Source organism: Ascidiella aspersa, chromosome 5 (assembly GCF_963924565.1).
Source record: "Ascidiella aspersa chromosome 5, kaAscAspe10.2, whole genome shotgun sequence".
NCBI classification, from domain to species: domain Eukaryota; kingdom Metazoa; phylum Chordata; class Ascidiacea; order Phlebobranchia; family Ascidiidae; genus Ascidiella; species Ascidiella aspersa.
In genome coordinates this window covers 26,890,635-26,908,566 of record NC_139451.1, presented here as the reverse complement: position 1 = coordinate 26,908,566, position 17,932 = coordinate 26,890,635, and positions in this window count along the sequence as shown.

Here is a 17,932-nt window from a genome sequence, read left to right as displayed (position 1 = left end):
TAAAATTAGTTGATATTATTACGATGTACCGAGATATATCTGTAGGACGTTGGGTAGCCTAATGACTTTTAAAAACTTTGGTAATCTTATAAGCTTAACCAAAAAATTTAATGGTAAAAATAACGGCCCAAATATACGTTAAAAGCGACATGCTTTATTTTCAAACGTTTCGGCAATTTCTAATGCCATCATCAGTGATATCTTAATCAAAAAAGACTTACATATAGCTTACAAAATCCGGTCTACCTAAAATGAGTTAGGATATCTGATTTTATTCAACCTGTTATTTCACTAGAGGTGTTGTGGAAACATACCTGACAGGGATAACGACACTAAGGTTAAAAGCATTGAATAAACTTTTAAATTTTAACTTACCGTTTGTTATAAAAGAACAGGCCCCGTTGAAGCATAATTCCCAAAGGCCAAACCTGGAATTTCCTCCAACAACCCAACTGGAGGTAGCCAGCGATACAATAGAAAGAACAAGAACAACACAGCCAAAACACAAAATAACGCCTGTAGCGACTTTACCCATTCCGATGTTATTGTTTTTAACAATTCAAATTATGTGAATAAAATCTGTAAAAACACTCACATGTTTTGGTCACTATAAATCCTAACACGCAAAAAAGGTCGCCATAAAAACGAAACATTTGACGGCTATAGGGTCGGTTAAATTTAGATTACTAATTTTTGGATGTAAATATTCCTTTTTTGTCGTTATCAAAGTCAATCAATTTATAACATGTAAAAAAATATAACCACCAAATAACTTCTTAATTTGATTAGAATAGCGTCAATTTATTTTCGTTATTTGCTCTCAAGGGCAAGGAAATATATCTTATTTGAAAACATTTTGTCGTTTTTTGCATAGTTGTTGTTAAGGAGTTATGTACAGAAATTAAACAAAGATGTTTCCAACTTTCGCTTAATTCCTTCGCATTACACTTGCAATAGGTAAGTACGCCCAGGGTTAACACGAATATATATCTTATTTAAAAACATTTAGTTTATTGTTTTTCGCATTTAGTTTTTGTTAAGGATTTATCTACAGGAATTAAACAAAGATTTTTCTAGCTTTCTCTTAATTCCTTCGCATCCGCTCAGGGTTAATTCCTGTCTCGCCTGCATTATGAAACCTCAAAACCGTATATGCTATCACCTTCTATCTATGACTTGAGGCCTGCGGACCGTGAAAACGACCATAACCTCCAACAAAGGATGTATTTGGGCGACAAATAAGCACACACAGCCGAGGCGAGCATGTCTGTAAGCAAATTGTAGAAACATTGCCACGCGCTCTTCTATTTATAAGGTTTGGCGACGCCCTCTTATAGATTGACGCTTGCTTTGAAATGCAATGTACACAACTGGACGGCGGAACATTTGTAAGATTTCCGATAATATTGTTTCCGCCTAAACACGACGCTTCAAGTGAAAACCCTGGGCGACTGGCGTGGAAATTTTTATTTGTTAACGTTGTCCACCCAAAATGCGAAGGGAGACAAACCCAACGTGCAATGAATTTTTTTGTATGATGAAATAATAATAATATTATTACTATTTTTGTTAATTTTGGGATCTAAGCCTGCTCCAACATTGCTAGTTGTTGATCTCTTCTCCATATCGTAAGATTCAGGCAAAACCACAAAGGTTGTAAAAGAGATCCAAAAACAACTTTATTCAACAAAAGCAGAATACTATAGTTACTGAATGAATTCGAATTAAGTATATTAGCAGAACTGACGATGCTTTTTGCGCAACTATAGTATTCTGCTTTTGTTGCAATGAATTACTTATTGAATAACATTTTTATGATTATTATACCAAAAACTCAACATGCGACTAGTCGAATTGAATGTTGAAATGCGATAGTAGCCGTCCTAAAAGATTTTTTCATTGTTTACTGTAACATATAGCAGGTCGAAATGGTTAAATTTATATCGTGGATAAAACAGGTTAGAAAAATTCGATGTGTGTAAAGATACTAAGCCATATGGTCGCGTTTAAATGTGAATGAGTTTGCCCTTATCCTATTAACAATGTTAAGCACAAAATGAAACAGTAAAATGTAGTATACATTTTGTCGTAGTGTTATGAAGCAAACACGATGTGTAAACCTTGTTTATGAGTTAACATTTAACAAAACATAAATAGTCTTAAAAAACGTTAACATTTTCCCTCAATGCGAACTCCACAGTGGTGTACTTAAGTTTAGAGTCATATTTATTTATACTTCTGTCACTTTGAATTAAAACTTTTATTTAAATATAAAATAGGTAAGTAAAATGCGGATGGTGAAAATCAAAAAATTTAAGATCAAAATGAGCTCAAAAGTTTTTAACTTAGTTTGGCATGGCCACTTTATCTTTACAAACGTGGATTTACCACCATCTCGTGGTCTATCAACACGTGGTCAACCCAAATCTTTTCAAACCTTTGCAAACAAGAGGAACCCGTTGCACGAATAAATAAACTCCAAACGTGTTATTAAACGCCACAATGAAAATAGCGGTCGTCGAACACATTCCTCAAAAATAAAGCGGTCAAAAACGACTTATCACACCGCTGTTTGATCGGTTTGACTCATACCTAGAGCGTGGGCGTGCTTTACATTTCTATGCCAAGCAATTTGCTGAATCGCCGAGCAAATAATTGCGAATCCGCAACGTGCTACGACAAGTAAAGCGGCCTATTTGCCATAGGTTAGCAGCAAGTGACTCAGTGTCATTCAGGGGTTAGCGGCATTACTGCGGTCACCATTTTGGTCGGCTAAGCTAGTAATTTTTTCAGTTTGACCTTTTAACCTGCAGCTGGGCATATAATGTGGAGATTTTTTCTATTCGTCTATAATACCCCCAGGGGTCCGCAAAGGTATTTTAGGCGGTGTATAATATTTGTATGCAAAATATCAGCGTAAAATAGTACAAAAAATTAGGCAAACTTCTTTACTAAACATTTCGTTTTCAAATATCCCACTTCCCCTAATATTTTGTACGAAAATCAGTTTCCTGTCTAAATGCAATTTATTCATAATGACCTTGCAATTTCTAAGAATTTGGTATCTTTAAAAAATGTTATTTGTTAGATACCAGTGACTTGACAAATTATATTTGTTTAAAAACGATCCGAATTGGATGTAAGGTATTTTGCAGATGATTTAACTTCTACTTGGGTGCAGTGATTCATTATATTTTTACAATACAGGAATATATGCTTTCTAATTATTTACATACTAACCATCAAATCTTATTTCGCTTAGTAAAGTTTGAAGTATATTTGTCTGCACAAAACCATGAGTACGATAGGTTTTTTTTTTAAGTTTTTACATATTTAATCTAAATGAATACCTTAATTCGTTTTAATATGTTATTTTATATCTTTTAAATATATAAACATAAAATCTGCTCGGTTGATATTGAAATTGTTTTTTTTTTTGCGCGCCAAAAAATGCAAGTGTGTCGTTTGTACAGCCATACGGTCAATTTAATAACTAATACATTAATGTCACTAAAACCTCTTGTGATTTGGCAATATCTTGATGAATGACATTATTTAGTGAAATATGTTGTTGTGTGCTTAATGCTTAACGCCTCGTTCTAAAGTTAAGTTTTTTTTGTATATTTTTATATTATTTTGCGCTTCGAGCAAACTAAGCCTTAAATTTAGTTTAATATTTAGCGTGAGTTTGCCGTCAACATTAGCTCTCTGAAGAGTTCTTGCTTAAGGACATGTTTTGGCGTAGCTTAGTACCGGTAATGTCGTCTTTGAAAACTTACTTGGCCCCATCAAACACAGCGCAAGATCCGCCCTTGAAGTTTACTTAGGTACATTTCACATCTTCAGTCATACCATCAAAGGGTCACTTACACTAAAAGGATTCGAAACCACTGGTATAATTATAGTAGGTAGTATTCTATGCAAAAATGTTCCACAAAGAATAGTATTGCATTTTAACATAATTATCTTATTCCAATAACCTTGAATATTCATACACTTTACGGACGAAAACAACCCACATAAGCAATACAACAAGCGCCCTAAATGTCTTACCAAGAATTTTCATGGAGATTTTAGTTTGTTAGGAAGATTTTAGTCTGTTAAGAATTTCCGTACAAGAAAAATGCTCACGGGCCACATATTTTCGCTCTTCGTCTATGGTAATAAACTAATCGTAAAAATACTATTTAAGCATCATATTTTGGGACGGGGTGAACCAAGATGCCTAGAACCTGAAGCTACAAAGGCATTTTAATAATGTGGTCCGCTACACTAGCTATAAAACAACCGAAAGTTTGTTAAATAAACAATCGTTCGTAAAACTTTCTACATTTTATGGTATGCATGTCTAAGGTTTTGTAAAATTACCGATTAAAACACAGTATGAAACCTCTTATAATGGTAAGAAAAAAGAAAAATATCATGATTAAATTGAACAGTGTTCCGCGGGCCACAGATAACGTTGTTTCGTACTACATGTTGTCAGCGGTTCGAGGTTGGAACAGCCCTGGTTTAGGATTTCACGTGCAGAAGACAGGCAGTGAATTGTCGTATTTCCATTGTTCAATCTTCCTCTTCGAGAGGCGACAAAATCGCCTCTTCAACATTAGGAATAAACGACACCCTTCGTCCCAAGTTCAACTGACTGGGCTGGTCAAAGTCGTGACGCGTTTTCCCGTTGCTATGTTTGCTGGGCGCCACGATATCATCGGCGTCCAGTCCTTGTGCTAGTTTCAAGTGCTGCAGCTTTCTCCGTTCGCGATCGAGCATCGAAACGTCAGTGTCCATCACGCTGGCGGGCGCCGACTGACGCCTGACCCTTTGCGGATTTCCGATGCTTACTCGCGCGCCGCTAGATGGCTGCACCGAGTTACGCCGGCCTTTGTTTATTGGATTTGCGGATGCGGAAGAATTCTTTGCGGCCTGTCTGTATTCCTAAAAACACGTATAGGTAGCGATTTTAATGTGCATTTTAATTTACTAGGCTTGATAAAAACCCTTGTCACAAATATGACAGACATGAGGGAATATTTCCTAAAAACACGTATAATGATCGAATTTAAAATAACACACGAGACACAATAAGACAAACAACAGCTTTGTTGCATTGGATAAAATCAGTCGCACTTATCCAAACAATGGTTCTCATTATCGCAATCGTGATCTTTCATAGAAAATAACTTTATATCCATAACATGAGATTATTTTTTTGTTGCGCTCGACCGTAGGCTACATACTTGTGTTTATTATCAGCTGGATCGGAAACTTTACAAGTTTCTGAACCAAGGTGATTTTACTGGTAAATAATGAAAGCATCAAATCATACGGACGGTAAATGGCAATTTAGCCTTTAAGCAAAATGCAGCAAATTTATATTTGATTGATGCATTTTCTTTATGCTCAAATTTTACTTCTAATCTAATTTCAAATTTTACCAAAAAGCTACTTTAGCGAAAGGCTGTTTTTAAACTTTCATTTGTAGTATTTTAGTTGGATTTTATATAGAAAACCTGAAGTACATTTTAGCAGGTTACTGCCGATCTATACTGTATAAATATTTGCCGTTATAGTTCTTCAAATTCCAATTTAATTTGGCAAAAACTAAATAGACTTCGAAATTTAATTCCAATCTAGTTTAGATAGCTGAGAAAGATAAGATAAGATAACAGTTTATTTGTTGCTACAATGCGAACACAGTAGCAAAGGATCAACGAAGAACCACAAATAAAACCAAAAAGTTGGTCAAAGTATGCTTAAAACGGTGCCACGCCCTAAATTCTGAAATATTGTACGACGTCCGCCAAACCATCAATGTTTACATCTAAATTCGAAAGGTCGAGCTGTTAAAGTTTTACGACCCACAAACACTTACCCTGACATCCCGTGGGTCAGCGATTCGCCGTGGTCCTTTGGGTTTTGCTGCGACTTGTCCGTTCGTACCATTCCTAACGCGTCCATCCGCTTGTTTGCGGCTCCCTGTGAAAGCGAGTGGTCAAATTGTGGAGTTTTATGTTTTGCCCGTAATAAAATCCGAAGACTTGGAGTTTCGTTTTAATGCTTAGGGTCTAAATAAAACGTAGGCCTATGTGGCTGTGTTTTATTCCCGACGCCTACGGCGGACCCCAAGCGTCATATAGGTGTTATTTATGTAATTTAGTTCATATTCACAAGTTTGTTTAGGAATGATTTTGACAGGTTTGGGTCTTATTCCGACTAGTTTAGATATTTAGCTGGAGATGCTAATATAAGGCCTACATTTTATTTTTCGTGTCTTTGGTTTTAATACTACATAAGGCAAGGGTGGTAAATTTTTTTTGACAAGGGGCCGCAAGAAAGACGAAAGCTGTCCAGGACTTGAAATCCACGTAATATAAATTATACAGTGTAATTCGTTTGTAAAGATACCTATTAATATTTTAGTTTGGACAAAAAAGTAATAGTATAGGATTAAATGAGGATGCCTTGCATGCATAGTACATTCACTAAAATATTCCAAAATTACGAAAACAACGCAAAGGCATATTTCTATTAAAAAAGTTTTATAAAAACTAAGCCGGCTTTGGCCCGCGAACCGTAGTTTTCCCAGGTCTGGTATAAGGTATTATATATATATTTTTTATATGTTGTTGCTTCATGGGTCTTATTGTTTCTTCACTCAAAATTCTCATTATGTCCTGAGGTACATTTTCACATTGGAGCGGATTATCAGAAATAAAACTGAAAGCAAATAACGCTCGTGATACTGAGGGTGTGTGTTAAAATCCAATATCCAGGGAACGTATTCAACGCGTGCTGTGAGCTGAACCCATCTAAGCAAATAAATCTCAAGTACGCGTCGAATAAAACAATGAGAAGCTTATTCGTTGCGATAAGAAGTGTTTGCTATTTGAAGTCAACACAATATCCACCTTGTTGAGCGTGCCTTAAGCAAATAATAGCGTTACGGAGTCTAGGTTAAACCGTAGCGGATTATAGAGTTTTGTCAAATGTCCTATTCCGAAAGGCATAACTTCTTGCTTATTTCGCCAAGATCTTTGCAGTCTTCGACATAATTCCCTGTGTTTCCCCTTTTTTTTTACAAAGTTGGAGATTAAAACGCGCAGGTATACGTCTTTCAGGTTGTGAACAAGTGACGTCGTTGTTGTATGTCAGTGGTTTCGCAAACATATTTTCCTTTGACGCCTTGGAAAAAGTGATTTGGACTGGCGACGCACTTAGCGATATGAATTTTAATATTTTCTTTATTTATTTGTTTGTTTGTAACGATAAAAACATTATAAGCAATCGCAGTAAATTTTGCGTAACTACGATTTCGAAAATGCACATATCAGCTAAAATGCACATATATTAATTTAATATATTTTCAAGGCACTTTTGAGAACTTCTGTCGTATGTCTTTCTTTCTTTTTCTAATAGCGTTTTCATTGTGTTTCTAGCAATATGCCACCTTTTCCAAATCGGTGTCAAACTGACACCAAACACGTTCTCTCTTACCCGTTTTACAACTTTAAGAACCTGAAAAAATCCAAAATGAGCCTATTTTAAAGTCGAAATGTTAGCCAGCAAGTCTTTCGTTTTTTAAATACACCATGTGTTATTAGGCCGTTTAAGTCTTACCGGTACTTGCCACCCTAGGTTCCCCAACTGCAATTCTTCGCGGCTGCTTGCTCATTTGGATGATATTCAAGGCTAAAGGCGACAAAACGTAAACAGATTAATCAAGTCACAGTGTGACATACTTCGCTTACAGTCCTGCAACGAAAAAACAAAACAATATTAAGATTATAGCCATTTGAGTCACTTTGTTTTCTTAGGTCGGTTTTATCGGTTTTATTCCAGCTACAAACTGAGGAAGTATAAAAATTTATGTATAATTTGCCAACGGCGCTTGAATTTGAATTATAAATGCGTCTTCCAACCATCTTTTATCTAAAAATGTCTTGAGTTACCCATATTCTGCCGAGTCGCGTTAATGTCAAAAAGAGCTTAAAACTGCTGCGTATTTGCGATTGCGTTAAAAACTCTGTTGATTTATTTGTTAAATGATTATCCCTTGTATGTGCACATCTGAAATCAGAAGAACGACGTCACAGTTGTTATACACGCATGTGTATTAAATAGGAACAAATTTAGCGGCAACATTTTGTAATTCCACGTTCTGGCCAAAACCAGGGTAATCTTCTTATAAAAGATTTAAAAAGAAATGCATACAGGATAAGCGCGGATAGGTAAGCGCGGATACACAGCTAGTAATATATTAGTTGATTGACTGTTCTATATGCTAAGATTTTTTTTTTCTCGGAAACAAGGGTTTCATTTATAACAGGTAGGCGCAATCTATTTTTGGAGTGCTATTTTGATGATGACAGAATGGCTTTCCAGGGAAAAGGCATAAATCAAACACACAGAAATTAAATGTTGAGTACGTGCACACAGTAAGCCGTAAATGCAGCGAACGCCTAACTGCCCACCCAACTCTACTGACTGGCGTCGTTTTAACTGCTCCGCAAATAAGTCAAGTCGTTTCCGCTGTTGTTTTAAAGTTTTCCCAGACTGTTTGCAACATCCTGGATATATATGCCCTTTGTCATGGAAAGGTATAAACTATAGTGTTTTATTTTTTTATTAAGAACCACATTTGCCATGCGGTACATATATAAGATACAGTATTACAGCCTGAATAACAGCTATTTTAAGAAACTGTGGATTAGATAGGTTTGACCCTTTCTTTAGATCTTCGCTTACATTAAAAACCCTCATCGTACGAAAAACACCACAGGTCTGCAGTAAGACTTTAACTGACCTACTATGGGCTGCCTAAATTTCGAAACAAAATAAAACTGACCCAAATAGGTATAGCTAAAATATTGGAAGGCTACTGTAAGCCGCCGCGCTGCCTGGCAAACATTGTTTTCCCAACTTTTTTCACCAACGGTCAGTCGTAACTCTTTCAAGCGGCTCGCTGAAAAATTACGATTTGATTTGGCAGACGAAGGCTAACAAACAACAGTTACGTGTATGCCTGTTGTAACCGAGCGAAACGGTCGATCTTTGATGTTCGTGTTCTGCCTATACGATCGCTATTGCTTCTCACACCGGTTTTATGGAGGTGGCTGCGGCTTCTGGGTGCTTTAAATCTTGAGTGTGGCGTCGCCAAAACAAAATGTGTCAACCGATACAAAAATATAAATCATTAATTCGAGCAGCACTGCATATGTGATAGTGGAAATCACCTTGACCCATGCAGGATAAATGTCGACTTGAATTCCTGATCAGTTATAGCAGAATACTCTAGCAAACCTAGTAATTTAGGTGAGACACTTTTTTATATATGTTAAAATATATACAAATTAAGATATACTGACGATGCCTTTACTGGCGATATATATATATATATATATATATATATATTTTAACATCTATAAAAAAGTGTCTAACCTAAATTACTAGCTTCGCTAGAGTATTCTGCTATTAATCCGGTAATCATCAACAGAAGTTCGAATTAAAGATGACACTTGATCTTTACGAGTTTTGAGGTCTGTAGCCTACCTTATCTGCAACATAGCATATTTCCTGGTATTATTAGGTAGCCTATTTCATAAACACTGCATTTTACTCACGAATACCTAATCATTAATTAATTTCAGCTTTTATTTGCTCCCTGCTTCTCTACACATAAAATAACACAGTCTCTACATTTGCTTTTAGCCGCCACAGATTTCATGATTTTCACGTCAATCAATAACCTACCTATATGACGATTGGCCTTTATACCAGTCGCACCTAACATGTTTTGGATTGCAAGTTAGCTGCGTTAACAACGGTGGCTTTATTTGCCATTTTAAGAATGTCAAATCATGACTGACCTACAACCTAAAACAATGACAATAAAGAAATCGCCTACACTTTTTCACGAGATATTTTCTTTCACTGTTTAAAGGTTTCGATGGTCAGGTCTACTGTAATGCTATTGTAAGCCTAAGTTTTCTAGCTGATACAATTGGCAACAAACTAAGTACCTGCAAATATTTTCGCCTTCACTTTTCTCCAATATGTTTACTCTAGGCGCCCGAAACGTGATGACATCACGTAAAAAGTGAACGAGCCACTAAAAAGCAAACGTCGTTAGCAGTAAACGCAGTTTACGATTGTGAGTCTAACATTATTGCTTCGTTGTGAAGGTAAACTTTGTACATTACATTATGGGCGTGCAAATAATATCGCCTTAACAAAATCAACTTTAACCATGCAAATACGTAAGAAAACACATTGTAGTATAGTTTCTTCACATTTAATGACGGTATGTTGTGTATTTTTAGACATAAAAAATGTAGATATCTGTTATATTTTTAGGCTTGTTAAAATGTAGATATCTGTCTTCAGTTTCATTTTTTACGTGATACAAAGAAATTATCGAGTCCGGATATGGTGTAGGCCTACTTTTATGTTAAAAAACATTCACCACCAACAACAACAACATGCAAACCAAATTAAGATTTTTCAGGCATATTTTTATAGAGCTAAAAAAACGATGAAAGTTAACACCCGATGCCAAGCGGTAGTATCGGTAGGCCTACTCATCCGATACTCAGGGGTTATCTGTAGGCCTACCTATCAGATACCAAGTTAATACAGAAATTTCAGTCACCAACGCAGCGATTTACCCTAAAAGATAAATAAGAAATAGGTTAACAACTGGAGGTAACTAAATTCTTAACGCTAATGCAAATTTTAAATAAATAAACTAGAAAAAAGTACCTACCATCCATTTTTCTTGTTTCAGCATAGTATTGACGTCGTTTAGATTTTTGTCCAAAATATTTAGTATCGGAAAAAATGTAGTACCGGACAATGGACAACCCTACTTCAATCTTTAGCCAAACAAACGTTCGGTTAAATTTGCAGTGTCGGTTTTTAATTGGCCGTATTACTCGCGAGCTATTAGTGGCATATCTTGCTAAACAACTAAGCATTTACAAAAATGGTGTTAAACACATTTTTAATACATCTGCTGTTTTCTGTCGATTTAATTTGCACCTAGGCCTACCGTTACTTCGTTGTAAAAGATATGATAGGAGAAAATCAACATTAGTGTTGATAAGATGAAGCGATTTAATGCCGAAGACATACTTCAGCATTAAACACAAGCACAACATTCATTTTTCATATTGCAGCACTTTTTTATTTTATTTTTAAAATACAAAAAAAAAATAAATAAAACAAACCACGTCCAATAGCTTTCATGAGTTGTAGCCTACTTTTTTTCAAAGAGAAGGGCGAATCGAAAAATAATTTTTGTTAAACGTATACTTTTTAATTATGTTAAGATATCATTTATTTGTTTTAACATCTCTTAACCGCCATCTTAATTGCATTCCAATTAAACAACGCGAAATAAGGCAAAACGTTGCAGAAATAGTCGATTTTAATTTCCCGGTGAGCTGGGCATAAACCAGAAAGATACAACAAAATAGGAATGCACATAGTAGATAGAATATGTAACTGCGTTTAGTGTAAGAAAGCGGTTTAAATTATTTGACGAACACGTTGTTATTGTAATTCCTTTACCAATGCTTATACCAGTGGTTGTCAAACTTTTTAGTTTGCGGCACCCTAAAAAACGCGGTGCACTTTCTACAAACAATAATATCATATCTCGAAAATCGCTCTTAATACGCAGCAAAGCAATAGATAGCTATCTTAATGTTAACAGTTCTGTAATGAATAGTGTGCATTCACGTCTTACATGCTCGACTGCGTGATTAATATTTGTAATAAAAGTAGTTTTTTTTCGGATTTTGTTTCGCAGCACAATTGAGAATGTTTCGCGAAAGGCTGGCACACAGTTTGAGATTCATTGACTTACAGTATCAGTTTTGCCTTGTTTTTATCAAGCGACCAACAATGTCAGCTCTTTTTAAGTTCATTAACGTGCAACAACAAGCAATTATGGACGTTTCAAAGTGGCCCACGCATTGTCTGGTATTTTCGTCTAATAATTCCTTTCTGAGACAAATTCGCTTGTAGCGGTGCTCTTTCGTTTGCAAACTCTTGAAAAATGGCCCCAAAACGCTGAAAGAGTTTAAGGTTGCCTGCTGCAAAAAAAGAGAACTTTCAAATTTTAATTCGCACAAAAAATTCTGTTCGCGTGATCATTACAACTCTTTTAACGGCGATAAAAAGATCGTGATAAGCAGACGCGGTCGTTAGATATGCTTTGAAAGGCAGGAAGCCATACGTTTTGCTAACATTTTTTTGTAAATTGTTCCTCATTTTATTTTTTTTAATGCACGGGTTTCGAATGCAATACGTTATATGCTTGGTTAAACGCTTACATAAAAAAAATCATAGATTTAAGATGAATACATGTATTTTGCCTCACCTTTTAATAAATATTTACGCCGGCTGTGCATGTTTTTATGATTTATAAGGAACATTTTGCCTAAATATTTTAACCTACAAATATTGTTCCGTTATTTCACATAACCTACAATATTGTTCCGTTATTTACCATTTATCTTGTCAGAAGTGCAAGCGCATACGACCGGCCTCTTCTTGCCCATATTGACCATTATAACATCTCTCGTGAAAACGTACAGCTGCTTTTCTAGAGGAAACGTCTCGTTCAAAAAATCCATACCGTACCAAAGAAAAACCGGAAAAGACCCGTAAAAGTTGAAGCTCACCACTCCGGTGCCCTGGGAAAACAAAAACACATTCGCACACAAAACAAAGTTAGAGGACAAGTCTGTAAGGTACAAGTTGTGATAAGAGATCGACCGATATCACTTTTTTGGACCGATACCCGATTTTTTACAATTTTGTTAACCGATACCCAATACAGATTTTTTTTATATACCTGGGAAATGTTCAAAAATTGAATTAATTGAAAATAAAATCCAAATGCCGTTGTAGTTTATATACCTTTATCCATTATTTTTAAACTATTATTTTGCATAATTATTAACTTGGTGTGATGCTAAAACCCTATTCTATCTTACAAAATTGGTAAGTTGTTTGTTGTCAGGAACAATTATATCAGATTTTCGTACTAAAATATCGGCCAAAGTATCGGCCTACATCTACCGATACCGATATATCAATAGAAGCCAAATATCGACCGATATTATCGGTTAACCGATATATCGGTCTATGTCTAGTTGTGAATTGTGATATTGGTGGTTTACTAAATGCAAAAGTGCCGTAAAAACTAACCTGCACTTTGTTTTCGAAAATAAATAAAACTCGGTCTTCCAAGTCTGCACTTTTGATGCTGAGACCAGCAAGGCGCAAAGAAGACAGAAACTACAGAAACACAGAAAGTTGGAGTTTAATCAAATTATAAAAACCTGACCAAACTTTACTACAGGTATTTAACGTGATAATGCGTAATACTAAAAAAGGGAATTTTTATACCAAAATACAAAACAAAAACACGTTAAACACGTTGTGCTAGCTATTCAACATTATGACTAAAGAAATTTAAACTCTTATTGCCAGACATGATACAGGCTTTGATAAATACCAAAAAAATCTTATACGGTGCTATACCAAATCCTTAATTTTAAAGTTGCCTATCCAGTTGTATACGAGATGGCTGTCGACTTTCACACCACATTCCAGAGGAATCTTCAAAATAGATCCACCGCCAGTTAAGACTTTTCCCGGAGGCAGATATTCAAACTCTGGCAAGGTATTTACGACCTATAAAATAATTTGGAACTAAAAAAGAACTAACAAGAAAGTGTAGCGCAATTTTCATCATTAATTAATTATTTATATAGCTTATGGAGTAAAGTATCTCTGTTTCTTACTGGTGGTAAGCTAGGCGTTGGTGGCATTGGCTTTGCATTATCAATGTTCAACAAATAAAAAGCTACTCCAACCTGTTAAGGGAACATGTATACAAATTAAACAAAACCATTTAATTTAGAGTTTGTAAAAAATACATGCTTTATTACCCCAGTTATGATTATAGCTAGGATAAAAATGAGTAGAATCCAAATTGGTCTCTTTCTTCTTTTTGTTGAAATAACACTGAGTGAACCTGAAAATGTTACATATTTCTAACAACTATAACAACTCACTTTAGCTAGAAACAAATAGGACAAAGTACTTATAAGGTATCCATGAAAACAAATTAAGTTAAGTTTGAACAATTTTATTGAAATTTAATTAGTAAACAATATTCACAAAAAAAAACTCACTTTCGACCTTCTTTATTTCACTTTTTATCTTGACTGTACTCGTTAATAAATTTTCTTCTTCCTCGTCAGAAGATTCAAATGTATTAAAATAATTAATAATGGCATCCAAGTTCTTTTTTCCAACTCTTTTTGTGATGAAATCACTAGTGTCTATGTCTTTTACTTTATCCAGCCGATCTTGCTCAGTGTTATCTTCTCCATTTTGATCCAAAATAGACAACTTGATATTTAGAGAATCGGAATCTTGTAAATCTAGAAATAAAATCTGCATTACACTAACTTTTTTGTTTAGAATGAAGTTTTGTTGGAGCATAATGGTTGTAGGTTGTAGTAAGACATAACAAGAATATCAAAATCCACACAAGTAGGTAGCATTTTAAACATTTCAAATAACTCTTTATTCATTTTCAACACCGGCGATCTTTTTTATTTATTTCAGCATAGTCATATGCAAACATTATTCCTATTTATTTGCAAACATTATAACTAACATGTGTTAAAAACAATAAAACTAGAAACTTTTAAAGGGGAGATATTTGCATCATATTTTAGATGCTAGCTTTTAAAAGATTAATTTGCTGTTGCTGTTAGGCATTGTATAAGTTAAAAAATTGTTTGTTTTCCAGCAAGTATATATATATTTTGGAACACTATATACGGATCTGTTCATAAGTTTAATGGTGAAAATAACGGCCCAAATAGACGTTAAAAGCGACATGCTTTATTTTCAAACGTTTCGGCAAATTCTCATGCCATCATCAGTGATATGAAGGCCACATCGGTTGCACCCGTTTATACACATAAATACAAAAAAAAAATTAAATTATGGGTTAAACAACCAACCAAGATTGTGAAGTAAGACGTTTACCTTTTAAACTTTCAAGTTTATCAATGGGAAAGTCATCCAACATCACAACAGTGCCTGGGATGTCAGGATTTGGTTCAAATCCATAATCGCCACTTTTTGAATCATCACAAAATATGGATTTGTAAATTGCTTCTTCATGTATAATTGGTACACTGTTACATTCTACATGGTATAAAAAAATTAGAATGTTTTTCTGTGAAAATCATTTGCAGTTCGATTAGTTCATAACTTAAACACAAGACATTTATAAAGATTACAAGTTATGTTTGTTTGTACATTACAAGTTATGTTTGTTTGTACCTCTTGCATATAAAATACGACTTTCTGAATAGTTTTTTGGAATAAAACTATGACAAGTTTGTATATATCAACAGGTGAGACATGACCACCGTGCTATCTGACTCCACTAAATCGAAACTAAAACAAACTTTCATTGTAATTTAAAGAGCATACTGTCAGGTTGCTTATAGATTTATTGTTCATTCACATAATTTAGCATAGCTCGCTTTCAATAAAAGAGCTTACAGCGCAGTAAAAATACGTGTTGCCAGTAAGGCATGCATTGTTGACTGTGTGTTTTATCCAGCAGTAGCGTGACACTATATAGCACAAGAGCGACTGCGATGGGGATTATTTGAGTCAAAATGCCGGCTGGATTTGCCAGAACGACCACGAAAGGAAATGAGTGTCGAGGTGAAATATTTAACACTTTACCAGGCGAACACGCTATAATTACAAGCACAAACAGACATGCGTCGTTCCTCTACAAGTTGATTAAATTATATTCTACAAGATTAGATTACCCAAAAAAATTATCTAGGTCTTATACAATATATACATCTAACACATTTAAAATTGATTCATAAACAATTGGTTTAAAAATACTGAAATACAGTTACCTACTTGTTATAGGATACAGGATCTTGCTCAGAACATTTTTATCATCTTCATTTTCCTGTTCAACATTTGCTGTAATGTCTTCCAGTTGCTTCTGTCTGGCCAATTCGCGTTCAGACAGAACAGGCTCTGCTTTCTTCCCTTTTTTCTGAGGTTTTCCCTCTTTTCCTTTAGCCATTGTTGAATTATTTTTTTAATTTGGTGTGAACACAAAAGTTTCTAGTTTATTTTCTCCTGGCCTAATCATATTAACTGCTATTCAACTATATAGTCTACTGTGGAATATAGCTGGGAATGCAAAACAAAATCAACCAATGTAACAATAAATAGGTATCCACTCCAGTAAACTAACATATTCATTAAAAAGAGTTTTGTAGATTAAGAAAAAAATACAATTATTTAATATGAATAAGGATATTGTTGTTTCACTTTTATATTCCTGACACAACAAAGTTTTTGGCATTGGTCTGGAATCCCACCACAACAAACATTAATATTTGGGTTAGGGTTAGCGTTTGGGTAGGTTAAGAAATAATTAAATAATATATATAATAATAATACTTGACCCACCCTCACCCAAACGATAACCGACACCCTAACCCAAATATTGTGCGTTGCGTTATTAATTGTTTCAACGCTGTGGTAGGATTCTAGACCAGCGCCAAGTTTTTTAACAAGTTTGCAAACGTTTTATAAACAATGTAGCCTTGTAAAACCGTGTTCGTGATAACTTGACAAGGGTAGGTATTTTCTGTGTTCAGGTACGTGTCTAGTTAAATCGCATTTTAATAACATTTCGCATCTGAAAGGTAAAAATCAAACGATTAGAATAAAAAAACAAGTTTATTGTCGCGTGCTACGACTTGGTTTTAATTATTTCAATATGGCTGCAGCACAGAAATATTAGTTTACTTGTAGAGTTTCTCGAAAAAGGTCATAGAAACGTTAAAATATTAAGTTAACCGGTTGAATTGAATTGTTTACTTTCAGATGTTTTCAACAAACATCAAAGATAAACATTTAAGGAAATTTCGGCTTATAATAACTATACTGATTTCTCTCGAACGAAAGCCACTGCTTTTGGTTGTGTCTTGGGTTTTGTTGTGTCTTGGGGAACTTCCCACATTACCAAGGAAACATATCAATTAGAATTAGATATGAGCCACTGTGGAAAGTATGGCAAGTGCACCCGCGAGATTTTTTCAACCTTTTAAAAGTGCACCCCGAAAAAATCTGAACTGCACCCGAAATATGTAAAACGCTTGTGCGGAATACATTTACAGTGCAATGTATGCAATACAGAATGCATCCTAAAATCACCTCGGGTGCACTTTTTTACCTGCGCGAACTTGGCGAGCTGGAATAGGTTTTGGGCAATATCTCCGAAAGTTGTGACGATACAAAATTGAAAAAATTTCAACTTTGTATTGTCATTTTTAATTGCTTTATGCGAACATTAATTACGAAAGGCTTTTTTTCGAATTTGACCGGTTATGAATTTTCAAAGAAACAGTAAACACCCAGTCCGAATGAATTTAAACATGATTTATGTCTCATTTTGAAGGTGGTGCCTCCTAGTTTATATCGTTAAAATTTGAACTTGTTGGCTCAACAGTTAAGGGTTAATATCGCTAAATATTAATATTCATATTTTTGAATATTAATTTTTTTTCAATATTTTTCGCTAAAAGTGTGATTGCTGGAAAGATGTAACCTTTAACCAATACAAGGACTGTGTAAAAATTTCAACTTTGTATCATAACAACTTTCGGAGATATTGCCCAAAACCTATTCCAGCGCACCAAGTTCGCGCAGGTCACTTTTTTGCCCTTTGTTGTACCCGGTCACACGGATTTTTTCGGCCGTGCACCCACGAGATCTCGTCTAGATCTGCCATACTTTCCAGCAGTGGATATGAGTAGGTTTTCAGTCCTAATTTTATAACTAAATTCATTACTAA